This window comes from Lathamus discolor, chromosome 1, assembly GCF_037157495.1.
Source record: "Lathamus discolor isolate bLatDis1 chromosome 1, bLatDis1.hap1, whole genome shotgun sequence".
Classification (NCBI taxonomy): domain Eukaryota; kingdom Metazoa; phylum Chordata; class Aves; order Psittaciformes; family Psittacidae; genus Lathamus; species Lathamus discolor.
In genome coordinates, this window is record NC_088884.1 from 166,038,081 (window position 1) to 166,042,398 (window position 4,318).

Sequence of the window (4,318 nt, forward strand, 5' to 3'; positions counted from 1 at the left end):
ACTTCCTGGGCAGGCACCAAAGCCGGACTTTTCGGGAAAAGCCCAAGCAGTACATCACAAGAGGGAGCCAAAGAGAACTAACAGTACTTGCCCATCTTGGTGTGTTTCACCACGGACCATTATTTCCTATTGTCCCCGACACAACACCCCAGACTCTGACCATTTACCTCCAGGCACCCTCTACTGTGTCCTCAGACATTCTGGCTCAAATACTACATTGGAATGCTACATCTCAAACCCCTTCCTGCCACTCTGACGTTGTCCCCCACGCCCTCACCTCCTACAGGAGACCCTCTACTTAGCGTGCGTAGTGCCATGCGTCTCGAGGCGGCCTCACTGCTCGGAACTCCCACAGCAGATGACAGCCATGTTGCTCCCCTTGCCAAGTTCCTCTTCATCATCTGACAGAAACAAAAAAAGGGCAACACGTTGTGCTGGCCGTCATCTCCAGCATCCCAGCCATCTATGCCAGCCTTTCCTGTAACTCTACTTCGCCTTTACATTATGCTCACCTACTCCCAATCTATTGCAGAATACAATGCTGGGCTTCTCCTGCACTCTAGGACCTAGGAGCACAATAGAAAGAAATGACCATGGTGCTTGTAGAAAATGACCAACCCCACAACCATTATTGTTACCTCTCCGACTCACCTCAAATACTCATCTGACTGCAGAAGTAGAACGCAAGACCTGCAATAACCAACACTACTACTGAACCCTTTGCCATGTTATTCTCAGCTCTTACTCACCACTCACGCAGACAACCTTCTGACAGCCCTCATCAGCTGGCAGCTTCACCTCTCTTGATTTAAGTGTGGCACCTAAAAAAGAAATGGAAACAGGCACTCATGGAGAGAAAAACAGAAGCTTTGGCCGACCCTGAAATAAGTTGCTACTGGGGTGTTCCAAGCATGGCTCACCTTGACTGAGTCATCTGAATGTTATTTTTCAGCTCGAGTGTGAGGATGAGTTTGAGCCAGGGAGTCTTAGCCAGGTAGTCAGAACCAGGAATTCTGTGTTAGAATCAACATGAGATTTGTGTGGATGCATGAGCCAGTCAGTGTCAGACTGAGCCTAAGCGAGTGTGAGGAGAAGTCAGCGCCAGAGAACGTCTGTGCACCTTAAACGTGAGTATGAGTCTGAGCCAGTCTGTGTGAGAAGGAGCCTGCACTGTCTGCCAGTCTTGAATATGAGTCTAAGCCAATGAAAGCCAGAAAATTAAAGCCGGAGAGCAGGCAATGAACCAGAACCAGATGAAACAAGACCCAGCTGTGGATCGTCAGGGTGCTCTTATCCCAGCTGGGGGTTTGCCCCACCCCTGACCCAGGTCACTGAGGGAAGGGCTGTGGGTGACACCCTCCCTCCCTAACACAGTCAAGCTGTAGCTGCCCTACCCATGTAAGCTCATGCTACAGAGTAACCCCCTGCCTTTCCCTCAGCCCCATGCTACATTTCAAACCCCTTCCTGCCATCCGGACCTTGTCCCCCACCCTCCAGTCCCAAGCAGCAGTCCCTCTACTTAGCTTCCATAGTGCCATGGGTTTCAAGCTGGCCTTGATGCTCAGAACACCCACATCAGAGTCCTGTGATCTTGCCACAGCTGCCAAGTTTCTCTTTATCACCTGCAGCAAACAAAGGAGCAAACAGGAACACACTGTGCTGGCCACCATCATCACCACCACCCCACCCACCAGTGCTGGCCTGCTCTGTAACAGCCCTCTTCCTCCTTCAAAGCTCATCAACATTGTGCTTGCCTGTTCCAAACCCACAGTGGAGTCCGACACTGAGCCTCTCCTCACCTCCAGGTCCTAGGAGTACAATAGAGACAAATGATCACCCTGCTTGCAAAAAGTGACCGACCCCACTATCCTTCTCCTTACCTGTCTGACTCACTTCAAGCACTCATCCGACTCCAAAGGTAGAGGGCAGCCCTGCAACACCGAGCACAAATACTGAACCCCTTTGCCATGCTCTCCTCAACAATTAAGCACCCCCAACACACACAACCCCCGATCTTCTCACAGCCCTCCTGAGTTTGCAGCTTCACCTCCCTCGAGTTATCTGCAGCACCTAGAAAAGGGAACATGCACACACTGACAGAGATACAGAAGCTGCACCCTTCCCTCAGGAAGTCCCATCTCTCTCTCCTGTCACTTTACTACTCATCCACTAGCCCTCAGAGCTTTTCCATCCCTTTATTCTAACGTGTACACCCCCTGGAATACACCACCAACTAAAAGTAATTGCAGCTTTATGAAAATGACAAGACCCTAAAATAAATTGCTGCTTGGGTGGTCTAAGCTTTGCTCACCTTGGCTAAATCACCTGAATGTCTTTGTTTAGTTAGAATGTGAGAGCGAGTCTGAACCAGGAAGCCTGTGTTAGTCTCGATGTGAGACTCGTGTGGTTGGGTGAGCCAGTCTATGCCAAATTGAGCCTAAATCTGAACTAGAGTGTCTGTGCTGTTTAAGTATATGAGCCTGAGCCAGTCTGTGTGGAAGAAAACCTCTTTGAGACTAAGCCCTAGAATGTGAGACAGAAAACCCCCACCCAGTCTGAAACCAAGTATAGTTTTGAGCCCAGCTTCATAAAAGTGAAGCTATGGAATCTGAGAATTTTGAATAGAAATCTAAGCCCCCAAAAGAAACCCAAGAAGTTAAAATCAGAGAGCAGCCAAGAAACCAAACCCAAAACAACAAAAACCAGGTGCACCTTGTCAGGCTGTTTTTATCCCAGCAGCTGGTTTGCCCCACACCTGAGCCAGGGCACTGGGGGGGTTGTGGGTAGGGCCTGGGGTATATAAGGCACAGCTTCGGAGTAAGGGTCTTCTTTAAGATTTGTTGCTATTCAAAGTAAGGTCTTTGGGGTGTTTTGTGGTTTTAATGATGTGTGTATTGCTTTTGTTTTTTGAGTTCTTTGAAATGATTTTTTCTGAGCTAAATTTTTTAAGCCACTTTTGGTTTTGCATCTTCTTGTATTAATGAATTTTTTTGTGCTGTGGTTTTACTTAAGATGCTGTTGTTAGTGGTGGTGTTCAGGTAAGTGTTTTTATTGCTCTTAGCCACAGAACTTAAAGAAAAATTTGTTTACAGTTTATGTTCTTATTACTTGTCTTTTATTTCTCATAAAATAGTTATAACAGTGGTTACTAACCAAACATTCCATTTATATGTTTAAGAGTTACTTCAAGAGTGCCTTTGGGTTTGTGCTCTTTCAAAAACTAAGTTGGACACTTGGGTCTAAAGAATACCAAACATAATATTAATGTTCTTTTAGGATGTAGTGACTGTTAAATAACTGATGACTTTTGGCAGGGAAAGATAAAAGAATGCTTTTCAGCTTGTATATTTCTCATTTTAAAACTCTAAATTACAGAGTGCTTGTTCATTACAGTCTGCATATAATAAATATTTCAGGGAATTTCCTTGTCTTAGTCTACAGAATGTTGTGTGGCAGTTCTTTTATTTTTTCCTTTTACTCCTGTTACTGCAAATGATAAAAATAAATTGGGTGGGTGCAGTAAACACCCATGTGTCTAGTGTGGGAGATCTGAGCAACAACTTTAGTTTGAGACTTATGACACTATAAAAACTAAGCAGAAAGAAAAGTTTTCCACAGAACAGATGGGGGAAACAGCATCAGGATAGCAGAAAGAGATTTGAAATACACCATGGGGATGAGAAAAAATAAGTGGGACTTTTTTTAGCACCATCTTATAGTGGGCAGGGTAGTACAGCTTGACTGTTTTAATGAGTGCATTAGCTTGTGAGCTGTTTTGGTGCTTCCAACTCACTGCTAGAACTGAAAGTGTTAAGCTTGTTCTTGGAACTTAGTCCTTTATATACTGAGTGCTTGTGTTGGCTGGTTAAAAGCTGGTCAGGCATTCGTGTTCCTTACTTACAAACATAAAGCAGAGGACAGCTTTTTTTTCAGTCACATCAGCAGGAGCCTTCTAAGGGTTTCATCCAGCTTCCAGTTCCAGCTATGAAAAGGTAAAGGGTTTCATTTTGTGTGATGCCCTCATGTTTAGAAGAACATGGCAAAAAGATTTAGTATTTGTTTGGTATTGCAGGTCTTGTCTTTTATGTTGGGAGTCGGATGAGTGCTTGAAGTGAGTCAGAGGGATAAGCAGAAGGATTGTGGAGTTGATCACTTACGCAAGAACCATGGCAATTGGCTTCTGTTGAACTCCTAGGGCACGCAGGGGAGAAGAGGCCCTGCATCAGACTCTGGAGTTGCTTTGAGACAAGCAAGCATGGTGTGAGGAGCTTGGGAGGAGGCAGAAGGAAGGTAAGGAAAAGGCTGGGCTGGATGCCTG

At 45.6% G+C, this 4,318-nt stretch overlaps 1 long non-coding RNA gene across 1 annotated transcript; it reads right to left on the reverse strand.

The window, feature by feature from the left end:
- Positions 1–1,045: 1,045 nt before the first annotated feature.
- LOC136005877 (uncharacterized) lies at positions 1,046–2,647 on the reverse strand. The gene is made up of 4 exons (XR_010608938.1): positions 2,312–2,647; positions 1,881–2,070; positions 1,755–1,808; positions 1,046–1,622 (listed from the first exon to the last, which is right to left on the reverse strand). It is a non-coding gene; the product is annotated as an uncharacterized LOC136005877 (long non-coding RNA).
- Between the last annotated feature and the right edge of the window lie 1,671 nt (positions 2,648–4,318).